General features: G+C 43.0%; 1 protein-coding gene across 2 annotated transcripts in view; it reads left to right on the top strand.

Annotated features, from left to right (window-relative positions):
• The first annotated feature begins 3041 nt into the window (after nucleotides 1–3041).
• MAPKAP1 (MAPK associated protein 1) overlaps nucleotides 3042–16467 on the top strand; it is a 175668-nt gene continuing 162242 nt past the window's right edge. The window contains exon 1 of one of the 2 annotated variants that reach the window (XM_077305441.1): nucleotides 3042–3214. The gene's annotated coding sequence lies outside the window, so the exon portion shown is untranslated. The remainder of the gene's footprint in view (nucleotides 3215–16467) is intronic. The other variant, XM_077305440.1, reaches the window with a different exon arrangement.

Genomic DNA, 16467 nt, shown 5'->3' with positions numbered 1-16467 from the left:
GTTTTTAGTCTGCCTTTCTACCACTGGGGACTCAAGGCAAATTAAAAAGATAATTTAAAATAATATTTATATTCATAATATTTATAGAATACAGATATAGCAACTAAAAATACAAATCCACAGCATGTTAAAAATCTCTGTACCTCATAATCAGCTATCAGTCAGGAATATAAAAAGCCCAACATACAATTTATGAAAGTTCAGCAAAGTAGTTGGCCTTCCAGAGATATTCAGAGCTGCAATTCCATAATGTAGGGCTGCCAACAATGGATTTGGATATTTTTGGAGATCTGGGAGTGCAACCAGGGGAAGACAGAGTTTGGGTAGGGGAAGGGTCTCAGTAAGCTGTAACGATATTGAGGCCACCATCCAAAAAGGGAAACTGATTTCTGTACTCTGTAATTCTGTAATTCAGCTGTAATTCTGTAATTCAACTGTAATTCTAGGAGATATAGGCTTCAGATGGAGGTTAGCAACTAATATTTAACCCAGAAATACAAAAGTAGCCAGGGTAACATTTGCCAAATAGGTGTCATCTTTGGATACCAACTAATGCCAGGTTACAATCAATACCACCTTCCAGGCAAGGCATGGAATTCTCCCAGAATTACAACAGCTCCCCAGATTCTGGAAATTAGTTCCCTGAGAGGAAATGGTAGTTTCACAGGGTAGGCTCTCTGTTCTTACATCCCTCCCTCCCAAATCACTAGGAATTTCCCAAAATAGAGTCAGCAACCCTAAGTGCAACAGTTTGCACTAGCTGAAGTCTTCAAGTCAAATCCATGTATACGGTTGTCAACAGGGCCTTCTTATGTGCTCCACTTGCAATATTCACTTCATTAGAAGTAAACATCTGCACAACCTGGAAATGCTCACATCTCACTGGGATGATGCTTTAGTATTCACCCCAAAACTCTATGAATTTTCTCATAGTAAGTGCCTGTCTCCCTCTATCTCCTGCCTGTATACCATAGTACAGTGTGGGTAGGTCAGCAGAGCCCTAAAACAGGGCCAATTGTTGTACTGGATGTAACTGGGAGAAAAACATCTCTTTGCCACCGCCCTAACCTGCTTTTCTGATAACTGAGCCAGCCAGCTTTCCTAGGGTTCCCAATTCTGACTTGGAAAATTCCTGGATGTTGGGATCAGTGCCTTAGAATTGGAGGTGGCTGGGATAGGGAGGGAGCTCAGCAGGGATGTTTCCCTCAAGGAAAGTATGAATCTGACATTTTGTCCATAAGATTTGATCATTGTACTGTGGAAATCAGCAGTAATGCCAGAGAACTCTAGGTCCCATCTGGAAGTTGGTCACCATATTGTTGGCCACCATCCCCACTATTTTACAGGATTTAGCGTCAGCTTGCTCATCCTCTGTCACTTGACCACAGCAGATAACATTGAGGCAGAAATATAAATGGCTCCTTTTGCTGACTTAAAGAAACATACAGCTGGCTATGATCAGCATATTCATAATAGCCAACTCCAAAACTATTGACAATCTCATTCAAAGATCTTCCATGAATATTGAACAGCATGGGTGATAATGCTAACCCCCACAGGACTCTACAAGCAGATCCTAAAGGACCAATAAGGAATCTCCAGCTGCCACACACTGCATAAGATCAGATAAAACCAATGTAATCCTCTCAAAAGCTCTTTTTCTGACTCCAGTACCAACCCCAAATGGTTCAAGGACATTGATTGGTTGACAATGTGAATTGTTGACAGATCAAGAAAATCAACATGGAAATATGCCACTTCTCAATATTTTGCAAAGGTCCCATTTCCATAGCCTGAAACCAGATTTAAAACAGCTGATGTGATCTGGCTTTCTATTGACTTGAAGAATATATTGTCCTTTTCCTACTGCTCAGAATATTGAGATATTTGGTGATTTCATAGTGTGGCTTTTTAATGCTTCTTTTATTTGAACTTAGCTATTGATTTTTGTCCCAACATTTTTATTGCTTTGTGTTGTATTGTGCCTTCCTGTAAACTAGCAGATGAACTTTTTGTTAAAAGTCCAGGATAGAGCTCCTCTCTCTCTCTGTAAAATTAAAAAAGTACTGTCTTCAGTAGACTAGTGTGCTTAGAACAGTGGAGTTGAGCCTCCACTGTCTATAAGTCCTGTGCCAAAGGGGAAATTCTGGCAAATGCAGCTCATCAGCTGCACCTTACACAACTTTTTATACAATTGGAGCTTTTGCAAACCTAGCTGGAGAGGCCAGACGCAAGGGTAGGCTGAACAGCTGTTTCTGTAATTGTTGCCTATTAAGTACATTTATTTGTCTGTGTTCACTTATGTCAGATAACTCTAATGTTCCAGCACTTGGCTAAAGACCCCTCTTCAGATCCTCAGTGAGTCATACAGACTATGAGGGGACCATCTCTCAGTCCAATTTACTTGCAGAGCTGCTGTGAGGATAAAAAGGGAGTGCCCTGCCACTGCCGGGACTCCTTGGAGGAAGAGGACAAAATGTAATAGTGTGGGGGGGATGTGACTTTGCTGTTTGCTTTTAAAAGATTCGGCTCAAGGTTTTATTGTATTGTGCTTTGTTATCATCTTTATTTAGAAGCTAAAAACTCTCGGGTCAAGGGCACAACAGAACTTTAAAAACAAGTTTTATTGAGCGATTCCTGCGCGACTCTACTTTGTCCTCTAATAAACCTAAGGCGAATTTAGGCTTTGAAGCCGGCGCGGGGCTCCCACCCCTGCCTTCTAACACTCCCAGCCTTACCCACGCAGGAGCCCTGAGCAGATGGACTCTGCACGCGTTCACAAGTCCTGCAACACTGGCACTGATCGCGGATCTACGCACCGGCCGCGAGGAGCTTTCCCCAGGAGTCGGAGCTCTAGAATGGGAATGAATAGCGGAAGCAAAGAGCCAACGAGGACAGCGCAAGGACCCGGCGCGTTCTTTCCAGAGGCTGTCTTTTCCAGTCGCGCATGCGCAAAAAATAGCCTTTCCCTCGCGCCGCTCCCCCCCCCTGCATGCGCAGAAGACTCGGTGAGCGGCCCGTTTGTGGTTCTCTATCGACCGCTTCCGAATGGAAGAGCAAGTGCTTCCGGGTCAGCCTCCTCCTGACTGAGTCTGAGTGTCAGAGGCGTCTCCTGTGGCCCCGGAAGCGGCTGCTTCGGCCCTTGACGACCGACCCGGCACGAACTGGGACCCGGCCCCGAACGAAAGGAGTGACTGCGGCGCCCACTAGGCCCGTAAGTAGAGGGCGCTGTGAGACCCTTGCCCCGCTTCCGCCCTCACGCGACCCTCCCCCTCAGCCAGAGGTCCAAGAGTCATGGCACCCCGCCCCCATCCTCGCAGCCACGCCCACTCGGAGTAAGGTTTAGGCGTGGAGGCGCTGAGCTGGATGCTTAGCTGTATGACCTGTTGCCTTCCACCTGTCGCCTCTTAGCCTGCCCCCTTCTCCCCTCTCTTACTCAGGGGCTGACCGCAGTGTGCCAGGAGTTGGCTAATGCCACATGTGCCCACTTTGGGATGTACAGGGCAATTGGTGCTTTGCAACGCCACATGTTAGTCCAGAGAATTTTGAGAAATTGTCTGCTTTTCATATATTTGCATATAATGTGAGATGCCATGTGACTCTTAAAAACAGAGAGAGAGCACCACTAAGATTTTTTTTTTAAAATGTGGAGGATTAAGTAGTTGCCACCAAATGTAATTTACAAGTTTATGGTTCTGACTTACCATGCCTATGAACTGCTTTAACATGATATATTTTTTCTATGGAAAGCTTCTGTGCAGGACATGCTGTGTAATGTGTCCATGCATATTGTCATATGGGAATGGAGCCATATGTGTTTCCACATGTGTACTCATGCTGGAAAGCTTCAGCAAGCCATGGTTTCCTGTCACAAACAACATGCTGTGGAGTACCTTTCTATGGAAATCAAGTCTTCTGTGTAGGAATTTTAAGCCACACTATGCCAGTTTCCAGCATATGTATACACAGCATCATACATGTGCAATTGTCACATGTAAAATGACTTTATCATGTAATATTAGATATAGTTCAGAAGTTTTAATTTGAGTATTTTACAGTGGAATCTTAAGTACACATTTATAGAAGTCAACTCCATTGAATAAATCTATATAGGATTCTGAGTAGATATACATAAGATTGCGCTGTGTCTTTAATATGTATCCTTAGGATAAGACCCTTGTTACTTAAAATTGTAAAGTCAGATTCTGTTGCTTGAATAATGGGCATATCATTGGTTAAATGGGCAGCCATGCACCACTCAGGTTAACCTTTTTTAGGATCTTGAGGAGCAGGAGTTGATTGTAGATGTTCAGGGAATGTACTGGTTCATGCTGAAGAAAAAGGAATGATAAAGACTAGGAAATTAAGAAGACAATGTTTTTATTGGAAAAAATATAGCCTAGAAAAAATTTACAGTTTACAGAAGGGAATATTTAAAGAAAATAAAGATTTGTTGCAGCTAATATAGATGGTTGTGTAGCTGTGACAGAGATATAGGTATGTTAATGTTTGGATCAGTTCTTTAACCAAACTTAATAGTGATTCAAGTTTAGATATTCTGTGTGTACTTTTCCCCCTTCATAATACATTGTATCTTTTAAAGGAAACTGATTTAGAGTATTTAGTTATCCTCTTAAGCCTATTAGCCATTTACCAGGAAGTGATTTGTCGGACACTAGAGCTTCCCAGAAAGCCTGAGTAAAGCTTACAATATATATTCTGAGCTGCCATTTAATGAAAATCTTTGTGTGGTGGATCTAAAAGAAGTTGACAGAATAAGAGATCAATGAAACCCCCTACATGGATCCAAAGTAGGCAGCAGTATAGTAAGGCACTGCTGGTTGTTTTCTCACAAACTGCTTGCTACTTACATGGCGTTTCATGCACATTAGTGCATTCCATATAAGAATTCTATACTATGTTTGAATGGGCCTGACTTCAGAATGCTTTCTGTGGTCTCTGGAGAAGGCTATATATGACAAGCCTAGACATATTTTCTTTAGGAGCCAGATTCATATCTCAACCTTCAGGATTATGTATGACCATATTTTCTAATGACTGGTACCACAAGTACTAGGTTTTCACAATGAGATTTCCAGGTTCTGTGATGACCTGGCACCTAGGATGAAATAGACATTTTAAATATCTTCGGTTTACGCAGTCACGGAATTCCAGTACAATTAATTTGTATAATGGATTGGTACTCACTTTTAGTCCAAGGATATGGCCTGATGTCCTAGTTTCCATCTGAAGTATTAATCTGTTAGAATGAAATCAAAGATAGCAAAGTGTCTACTGTTGTGAACATAGAGGAATATTTGAAACTGCTTTATACTGATTCATGTTGCTGGTCTGTCTAGCCTAGTATTTATCTGCTCTGACTGGTAGCAACTTTTCAGGAAGTTCACTGCTTACTTTTTCGCTTGAGATGTTGGGCATTGATCCAGGGGCTCTTTTGTGTGCAAGGCCATAATCTTTCCCCATGCTTCCTTGTACTGAAGTCTGCGATATATGGAGAGAAGATTCTCGGGGAAGGTATCATGTGTACAAAGACATTGCATCCTCTGTGAACTCCCTGCAGGTGAGGGCTCCAATCGCACCAGAGATGGAAGACAAATTTTGCCCTTGCCTCCCAATAGTGCAATGATTTAGTTCAGTGGTCCCCAACCTTTTTATCACCGGGTACCAGTCAACGCTTGACAATTTTACTGAGGCCCGGGGGGGGGGGATAGTCTTTTGCCGAGGGATGTTGCCGCCGCCTTAACCCCTGCTCCACTTGCTTTCCCACTGGCGCCACTGACTTTCCGCCACCCGCTGGGGGCGCTGTCAGCAGCAGCTGTGCAGTGCATGCCGAGAGGGAGCCCCAGCCATGGCGGCCACTGGAGAGCACCAAAGGTGAGCCAGCGGCAGAGTAGCAGGGCAGCCCCCGAGGCAGCAGCCGGGGAGGAGGATGAGGAGGGGACACAGCCCGGTACCAACTGATCCACGGACCAGTCCCGGACCGGGGGTTGGAGACCACTGATTTAGTTGACTGTTAATTTCAAGGGGGAAACATTGTTTTGTACAGGAGAAATGAAAAAGGGTGTTATCTTCTGCATAGTCCATTCAGTAAAAAGCCCCACCTAGGCATCTGGGTGATGTTGGAATGTTGGGAATTGGCTTTTATGTAGTGGGAGCTTAATATTAACTAGACAAAAATTACAGGGAGAGAAATGGATATAATGCAAGTATCTCCAGTTTTATCCTTTCCTGTGAGAATCTCCTCTCTAGAATCTCTGATTGAGGTATATTGTACGAAGAACCCTTATACAGACTTAGTTGGTCTGTGTAGCACAGTGTTGTTGCTCCAACTGGCTGCAGCTCTTTTAGGCAGAAGCTTTTAACTCAAAATGTGATGGGTTGAACCTGGGATCTCTTCCATGTAAATCAGATGCCTTTTCACTGAATCTCCATCCCTTCCTTAAGGATGATTTTACACAGAGCTACATCAGACCATCTGGCTGAGGATGCCTTCTTCTCTGACTGGCTGATCGCTGAGGTCCCAACCAGTCTACAGATCTTTCCCAATAGTTGTCTGAAATCCTCTGATTGGAGATATCAGAGACCACGCCTAGGACCTTTGATCTGCAAGGCACGTACTCTGTGATCATCCACAGAATCATGATGTCCTCTTTTATGCTGTTGACACCACAACTTTGCCAATGATGTTTTGAAAGAAACAGTTCAGTTTGGAACTTCCAAGTAGGCAGTGGATTCCTTTTTTTGTATTGTATTTTTAATTGTGAAACTCTAGGACATTATTTTCTATAAATAAATAAAAAACCTAACTGTTGATCATTGTGGCTAACATAAACCCTATTGGTCATTGGTCTCAGCCAGTAATAGTAAGGAATTAATAAGGAAGTCCCCTCCCCAAACACATACATACACATCTTGAATTTTCATAGAAGTCTGGACGGAGAAGTGTGGCCTCTTCCATATCAAGTCTGGGAAACATTCTGACACATCAAGAATATCTCTTGATGATATATGAGGCTACCTTATACTGAGTTAAACCATTTGTCAAGATCTGTCATGTCTATTCTGACTGGCAGTGGTCACGATTTGGAGTAAAACTGTTTCCTGTCACCTGTGACCTAATCTTTTTTACAGGCGATGGAACTTTCTGCATGCCAAGCAGATGCTGCAACGTTGAACCACAACCTCACTGCATCTGTTGCTTTCAAGTGTCTCTAAAGTGCAGTGCAAGGCAAGGCAAGAAAATGACCCTTGCCCTTTCCTCAGCTTCCAAAGGGTTAATTCCTCTTGAGTTTGGGCTTGAGGATTGGTCAGAATCAATCAAGTTGTCCCCCAGCTTGATACAAATTGAGAGGTCCTCCTTTCCCTTGAGTCTTCTCTGAATACCAGAAGTCTTGTGAAGAGAGAGGTTTTTCACTCATGCATGACATGAATCAGAAGACTCTTCCTTTTCCTCAACTTTCCCAATTCCATGCATCGCACTGAGACCTTGAGAGAGAGAAGAGGACATGAGTCACATTCATCTACCAGTCTGATGAACAGGCAGTCCATTATACTTGCGGAACCTCCTTCCAGTTCTCAAATACTTGATATTACAGTATAGCCTGTCCAGCAACTGGTGTGTAACAGCTTGAACAGTTAGTGGCAATTCAAGTAGGCTCGAGTTCCCATTACAGCTTTCCATAAATTAGGGATGTTCAGAAACAAAATTTCATTGACTTGTCAACCTGAAATATTCCTGCCTCATCTCTGCAGGTCTTCTACCCTCCCTGAAAATGATGTCATCTGTTCAAGCCATTGTGCAGAAGCTAATAAAGGAACGTGCAAAAGGCAGGCATCCTGAGTGATTCGCTTGCTTGTACTTGAAAAAAGCAGTGTAAGTGCCCACAGAGAAAGGGGGTCCCCCAAATATCCTCAGTGTTTGACATCCCAATCTTGAGGCTTTAACAGTAAAGAGTTTGTCTTAAGGAGCTTGCACAGATTTCTAGAACAAATGTTATGCCATGATGAAGAGAGTAATCTTGAGAAACATTAAAACGTTATTTTTAGTTGGCAGCCAGGCATGATTGTTGCTCATCATTCTACATTCAGAATGCTGACTGACTTGCTGTTGCCAACGCCTGGCTGTTTTCTCACAAGACTATACTATTTTGCATCCTTCTTTCTCTATTGTAAGCAATATTTTACATGCCTTGCTGTCCTCACCCCATTCAGTTTTTCAGTGGCCTACAGCAGCTGTTCAGAAACCTGTTGCTTTGCTTAGGACCCCTGCCTAGAGATGATTTTGCATTTTTAAAATAAAGAAGTCCTGCATTTCTAGTCTAGACATCTTGTGTTGACTGACAGTTCCTCTGAAGGAGTGGCAGAGATTGATTTCCTCTGCTTGTTTTCCACTGCAATAGGAAGCAGAGCAAAGCAACTCATAAGGTAAGAAGAAGACAGGGAAACCCCAGCAGAGAGCTTTGTATAGTGCTGGTGGCCACTCCCCATTTTTCTTGCTCTGTCTAGTGGCTTACTAGTGTACCAAGTTGAGCATCAGGCTATGTTAGGAAGATCCAAGTGATTCTCCGTCAACCTAACCTGCCTTCCAATGTTGTTATAAGAATAAAATGGGGTTGAGGGATTGCAGTGAGCTCCATTAAAGAAGGGTAAAATAAAAATGTATGGATAGTTAGAAATTGCAGGGTTAGTATTGATTCCTGAGTAGCATCAGTCTAGCATTAGCCATCAGTTCAGACTCCCAAAAGTCAAACAGGCTCTGCGTATGCATGACCAAAGCTGCTTTTCAAGATCACACCAGTGCTCTTAACAGGGCTCTATGATGTGCAGTGGGGTACAAAGAGAGTGTCCCCAGAAGGAGACACTCTTAAAAGCAAGCAAGTTTCTAAGCCTGGTGGAGATGGCCATGAAGTCAGACACACCTCATGAAATCTCCAGAGCAAAAAGGGTGACTGAACAAGACGGCCATGTGAAAATGGAGCTTCCGTGTCACTTTCTTTGCTCTGCCTAGAAAAGAAGCCAGATAAACACAGATGTAATGTCATGTAACCTGAATAAAGTATATTGCTCACAGAGTTCTGCCTTGCTTGGCAAGGGTTACTCTGGCTTGAATTTTTTATTTCTGTATAACAGTTTTATGCTACCTTTCTACCCAAATTGGGTCCCCAAGGCAGTGAAATTGGTGTGCTTTCAGCAGAGGGTCATTCCACACCTCGTCCAGTGGCTTGCTGTTCTGTTGCAGTGGAACATCCTGCAGATTCATGGAATGCCTTCAGCTTATGGCTCCCACTTTTTTGATCTTCATGAATTCCAGAGATAGACAGCACTCACCCATTGCAAGTGCCTTTCTGTTAGGGAAGCACGTGTGAGCTTGATTAGACTGTTTTCTAAACTCTTTGTTATATCTTCTTGCCCAAGGTTGCTGAGACCTGGGAGTATCAGAACGCAGCCTCTGTGCTCTTAAGTGGTTTATTATGATGAAGCTGTCAAACAGTTATCTAGACAAGGCTCGTGTGTTTGTTGCAACTCCCGGTGTGGGTGCTTTAGGTCGCTGCTTCTCCAGTCTGCAGATGAGCTGTTGATTAGTCTGGCTCTTACATCTGCGCAACCTTGTTGCTCCAGCTTTCCCCTCTGCGAGACAGTTTAGTTATGCATGGTGCACATGGACTGCCGTGTTGCGTATGATGTGTGTGTAGGGGTCATCTGTCAGCATTTCCAGTCTGATGCAAGCTAGAGAGTACATCTTAACTGGCTTTTTAACTTTCATGCTGCTTTCCTTGGAATGAAGCTCACCGAGGCAGTTGTTTAAAATAGCCATTGTTTGGGACACCCAAACGCTGTAATGTGGCCTGTTTAGAGCTCTGTCAAACTTTACAAAGTGGTAGGGCTTGGAACAGTCATCAGAGCCCAAAAAAAGGACTTGTGGAATGCATGCTTTGTAAGCAGATGGCCCCAGGTTCAATCTCCATTTTAAAAGGATCTTGTGGAACCTCTGGTTAAAAGCTCTTGGGTAGCAGATCTGGGAAAGAATTTATGTTGGCTGAAATCCTGGAGATTTGCTGCAAGTCAAAGGAGACCATGCTGAGCTGGGTGGACCAATGGCCAGAGGCAATGGCAATGGACAAGGCAGCTTCATATGAGAAATTATTTAGATGAAGGGCTAAGTGCATGGAGATTCCGTTGACTGATGGTGACTGATACAGCCATCTGTGACTGTTACAGTGACTGATACAGCCATCAATGCAACTTTTATCCTCCGTTATTTGGTCCAACTTTTGTTCTTATTCATGTTGGTTTTTGTTCTTTTTTGTTGTTATTAATGTTGTGTCGTGATTGTTACCTGACATATTGTTGTGATGTTCTGTGAAGTTTGTGCAACGTTATAGATTGTCATAAAGTTCTATGTAATTTTGTGCAGCGTTCCATGTAAACCCCCCAGAGCCGTAGAGAAGGGCGGTATAAAAATCCAAATAAATAAATAACTAAAATAAACTTTCTGTAGCCATACAAGTCCATGGCTATTACCACATGATGTAGCAGCAAGTTCCACAAATTAGTTGTGTTGTGTAAATAAGTTTTCTTCCTTTTGTCTTTTTCCTCTTCCTCTTCCTCCTCCTGAATCTAATACCAGTCAAGTTTTTTGGATACCCCAAAATATTATGGACAAGTGAGATACTGGCACTTGCCTGAGACTGTGGAAAGCTGATGTGCCAATCAGAGTTGACAATACTGGGTTCAGTGGGCTAGTGATTTGACAATGCAAGACAGCTTCCTTGTGAAGCCTTCTTGGTGGGGCAGGTCCCTATATCAATGTCTCCTGTAATCTAGTAAATAAGCATAACATTCACATGGGTGGGTAAATGTGTAAATGCAATAAAGATTTACCTGGAAGTTGTGAATAACAGCCAGTGTGGCATGACCGAAGGTGTAGTGACTTTGACTGAGGAGACCAGTATTCACATCCCTTCACTCAACCTAACCTACCTCACAGGTTTGCCATGATGTTGCCTTCACAACATTTGTGGGGGAGGATATGTCCAGAGGCATTTTGCATGATGAGGATGATGGTGGTTCCTGAACAGCTTATCTGGTCCTGCTACTATAATCCAGTTTCTGGCAGTTCAAAGAAATTTAGCAATGGCTCTGAATGTATCTAAATCAAGCAAGATGCGCTCTCTCTCACTCACTCATTTTTATTTTTTTTTAAACTGCCTCCATCCCGGACTGTTCAGTGCAATATTGGAATGAAAAATGACACCGCTTTGTCATCTGTTCCAATTGATATTGCACTCTTCGCAGTGACAGCTGAAAAGGCCCACAGGTGCCGTATAAAGAGGTGACCATGTTGTCATATTTCATTTAGGCGTCCCTCTGCAAAGCCATAATTACCTAATTAGGTTGTTAATTAGGAGATTAGCATTTCGCTATATTGATAGAATGCTCTTTGCAGGCGGGAGTCGAGAAACGGATTTGTCTGCTCTAATTTATAAGTGCTGTGATTGTCTCCCCCCCCCCCCCCCATATTTATTTGCCTAAAATATTGACGGAGGATAACTCTGTTTTTCTGAGAAACAGTTTCTTTCATGACAGGTAAAGCTTGGACGAGATGGGGGCAAATGAAAAAGGAATATCACTTAGTCCCCAACTTAGTCACTAGAACATTGCAGTCAGTATAATTAGTTTGCTGTTTAGCAAGAAAATAAAAGGAGATTTCAAATATTTCCAAGAATCAAAACAGACCCAAGATATCTTTAAGCTGATTGATTTGCTAGGAAAGTATCTCTGATTAATCAGGCAACAGATTTAAAACATTGACTTATTTTTTGTAAATACTTACAAAAGCAGATGTTTACCGCTGTCTTTGAAGAGGCTCACAGGAAAAAATTCCTCTCTGAAGTCATTCTGAGAGGCATTCCTTATCCACGCTCATCCAGAAGAGAAATAGATTCCAGGAGGGTAGCCAAGTTGGTCTGAAGCAACAGAACAAAGTTCGTGTCTGGTGGCACCTGTCAGACCACAAAAGTTTTGTTCTGGGTATAAGTTTGTATGTGTATGTGCACACAAAAGCTTATACCCAGAATAAAACTTCGTTGGTCTTACAGTTGCCACCAGACACAAACTTTGTTCCGTGAGAGATTGTGTCAAGAGTAGTGTCTTCCGGGACTGTGGTCATTCTGATATGGCAAAGAAATTAATCTTGCTTTATTCACATGCAAAGCTATGCAGATTTAATTAATGAAAACGTTTATAGTTGAACACATTTTTTAAAAAGATAGGCAGTCCTACTGTTTTGGCAAAATATCTGCTTGCAGGCAAATATCTTTGCGGGTATTACATTATATTTGTGGGTATTACATTATATTTGATTCCATGATGACTCTTGTTTTGTATGAAACAAGTTAAATCATAATTTTATACTCTCCCATCCTCCCTCCCGGATCCCTCTTATTTTCTCTCAGGTAGGTTCTGGGTGGAGCCATAGATCAGTACTTGAGCACCTGTTTTTCATAAGGAAGGTCTGCAGTTCAGTCCCTGGTGTCTCCAGCTAAAAGAGTTCTCAGGAAGCCGTGCTGGGAGAGGACTGTGCCTGAGACCCACTGAGAGCCAGTTTGGTGTAGTGGTTAGGAGTGCTGACTTCTAATCTGGCATGCCGGGTTCGATTCTGCGCTCCCCCACATGCAACCAGCTGGGTGACCTTGGGCTCACCACGGCACTGATAAAACTGTTCTGACCGGGCAGTGATATCAGTGCTCTCTCAGCCTCACCCACCCCACAGGGTGTCTGTTGTGGGGAGAGGAAAAGGAAGGCGACTGTAAGCCGCTTTGAGCCTCCTTCGGGTAGGGAAAAGTGGCATATAAGAACCAACTCTTCTTCTTCTTCTTCACTGGGAGTGGGCAGCACTAGACTGGAGGGAGCCATGTTTTGACTCTGATTGAAGCAACTTTATACATTGTTAACTGACAGCTCTCCTAAGTGAGTACTCTGTAATTAGTTCAGGTAATGCCACTGGTGTTTCCTTCATCCTCTCTCTGTTATCTCTAGTGCGTGGGATTTCCTGTCCGCCACAGCAACCATTTGCCTTTGTCTTTAAAGATTTCATGAAACTGATCTTGGACTTTCCCCATCAGTTTAAAAAGTAGGAGAAGGGAAACTGATAGCTGCCTGAGTGAGAAAGCAGGCAATGAGGACACACTTTTACTTATAGAGAAATATAGTCTACTTGTATAGTGCACTGTGCATTGCCTTAACTGATTCCAGGAGTGCCTTCCATGATTTCACTGGTAGGCTGTCCATTTGCTACCCCGTGCACTGTTAAAACATGCTTCTTGTTTATTACTGGACGTGTCTGTGCAGACTGACCTAAAACTCCTCTGGGAGGCAGGTGATGTTTGCAGTAGGATCCCTGTCCATGATTTCCATGGTACCCTGAGTCAAGAGTAGTGAATTGAGTTTGCCCTTACTAAAGTTCAGTTCTTTGCAGAGGCATGTGTGTATGAAATCTTCTCTCTGTCATTGAGGTTTATGGAATTTATATTTATTTGGATACCTTTCTCCCACACTCACTTCCTTTTTCTCAAGGGGCTGTAGGGAAGGAACAGAGCAGGTGGTAGCAGCTCTGCCCTTGCTGGCAGCAATCTCTCTCCAGCGCCTGACAATGAACTTATCACCAGCCCCCTGCCCTTTCCATCTTCATAGCCCCCATCCTGGACTTGGGTATTGCTAGAGTGTGAAGGATTCCTGTCCGCCAGAGTGAGGCAGTCTTTCAAACCTGGATTTGTTTTTGTTCTTTATAATTACTGAATAAAACTGAGTCTCATTCTAGGTCGTCTACTACTTTGGAAGCACATAGTTATCCATAAGTCTTCTTGAATATAAAATGAATGTTGGGAACTCCCATATTTTGTATTTTAAAAAAGAAACATATAAAAATATCCCCATATTACAGAACTTGAGCAGCATCACTGAGACTAAGAAGTGACTTCTCTGGAGACAGTAGTAGGCTGGTAACTGAGGTTAGGATTTGAACCAGGAACTTGCTGGCTCATAGTCTTGGTCATTCTCACACATCTGTTCCACTTCTATGCCCTCCATTAGTTTTTCTCTCCTTATTGTACAGCTTGCATTAGTTTATAACTGATTATTTATTTTTTGAGGTCCTGCAACACACCGTACAAGCTGTTGAATGACAAAATGCTACTGCTGTTCCTCCTTCCTTCTGTGTTTTTGAGATTGTGATAATTGTTTTGTGCTCCTGCCGCATGTCTTTTAGAAGCAGGGTCTGTATGCTGAATATTATGGGGTTTTTTTCTTAAAACATAATGGAGATCCATTCTTTACTAACAGCTCAGAAGGTAAGCAACCTTAAGGCTCTCTCTGTACCCACTGGGCTGCAGGCTATAATTTTGAAAGGAATGAAAGGAAAACAGGGATTATTTTTCACACTCCCATATGCACACAGCATCCACACATGGTGCTGCTCACCTTTTTCATCATCAGTCAGCCTTTCTTGTCGTGGCATTTGTATGTGTGCCTGCAGTGCCTGTGCGCTGCCATGCTCTGTTTTTTTGTGATGATGCAGCAGTTGATTAACTCCTTTCCCAAGAATGTTGTTCACTGGTGTGCAGTTTTTTTCTAATTTTAAATGTCTCAATTTCTGTTTAAAATTCAAAAGCGTTCTGTGGTGAAGTCACCAGAATCTCCCATTCTGGTTTCCACCAGTGGCGGGGGGGGGGGTCAAATACCACTGGGAAACTCCCAAGCAAGACCTCATAATTGATGGCCAGTCCTGCTGCTGGTCCCCAGCATCTGGTAATCATAGGCAGGCAGCAGCTGACTATGGAATCAAAATAGCCACAAATACAAGACGAGCTGAGCTGTACCAGACCCAAAGGGCCATCTAGTCTAGCACCCTGTTTCCCACAGTAGTCAGTCAAATACCTTGGAAGGCCTTCAAGCAGGGCCACATTTATTTGTTCATTCATTTACACCCTACCTTTCTCCCCAATGGGGACCTAGACTGCTTGCATTATTCTCCCCAGCATTTTATCCTCACAACAACCCCGTGAGGTAGGTTAGGCTGTGAATGGCTCCAGGCCAGTCATCAGGTTTCCATGGCAGAATGGATATTCAAACCTGGATCTTCCAGATCCTGCACTCCAAAGACTACATCGGACTGTCTAAAGCAGAGGTAGTCAAACTGCAGCCCTCCAGATGTCCATAGACTACAAGTCCCATGGACTACAGTTCACTGGCAGGGGCTCATGGCAATTGTAGTCCATGGACATCTGGAGGGCCGCAGTTTGACTACCCCTGGTCTAAAGCCTCCCCTGTGTTTCTTCAGAAACTGGTATTCCTAAGTGAGCTGTTTCTGAGCTTGAAGGTTCCATTTAGCCATCATGACATATAGCTGTTAATTAACCTCTCCGTAAATCTGGCTTTTCTTCTTTTTAAATCCAGTTGGGCAACCTATGACCTCAAATTCTACAAGTTGATTACTTGTCTGAATAAGTGTTTGGTGTCTTCTGCACTGCATCTGCTGCCTATCAGCTTCATTGGATGTCCCCAAATTATGTTGTTAAGGAAGAAGAAAGAAAGGTTTTCTCCATCCACTTTTTCCCACACCATATTGGGTAAACTTCTGCTCTCTTCTCCCCACCCCTTAGGAGTCTTTTCCCCCCTAAACTGAAAAGCAGCACATTATTTTGCTTTCTTTCATAGAAAAAGTGTTCCATGCCCTTGATCATTTGGGATGTTCTTTTCTGACATCTTTTCCAACTCTATTAAATCTGTTTACCTAGTATATTTTTATTCCATCCTTCCTCTGTGGAGCTCAGCATGGCATTCATGGTTCTCCATTCCAGTATCCCTTTTGGAGATGGGACAACCTTTGGTCACATTTTCAATCTATACAAGAGCATTATGATACTGGATTTCATTTTCAGACCATTGCCTAATAATTGCTAGCATAGAATTTTGTTTCTGCCACAAACTGCATTGACATTTCCATAGATTTATCCACCCATACCACCAGATCTCTGCCATGATGAGTTGGTTAGTTAGTTCAGAGTCCATTAAGTACAAGTTAGGATTTTTTGCCCTATGATGAATAATCTTATATTTGCATTAAACTTCATTTGCCTCCCCTGATTCGAGCAGATACTCATGGAGATCTTTGCAGCCCACTTTGGCTTGACCTGTCCTGAATGAACCTGGTGATTCCTTATCCTCTTGCCTGTCCCATAGCTGAAGGAGAGTCGATGTCTTGTATAAACAAGCCTAAGCTAGTTTAGCATCCGGGCCATAAACACTTTGAAGTCGGGGTTCAGCGGGGAGAGAAATAAATAAATAACACTCTTGCATCTGCCGTTACATGTTGTTAACTCCCTTAGCAGACGTTAAATCATTTCAAGTACAATAATAGTGTGGGAGGTAAATTAACTAACCATTAAC

Source organism: Paroedura picta, chromosome 12 (assembly GCF_049243985.1).
Source record: "Paroedura picta isolate Pp20150507F chromosome 12, Ppicta_v3.0, whole genome shotgun sequence".
NCBI classification, from domain to species: domain Eukaryota; kingdom Metazoa; phylum Chordata; class Lepidosauria; order Squamata; family Gekkonidae; genus Paroedura; species Paroedura picta.
Note: the sequence above shows the minus strand (reverse complement) of the source record. Positions and strands in the feature narration are given on the sequence as shown.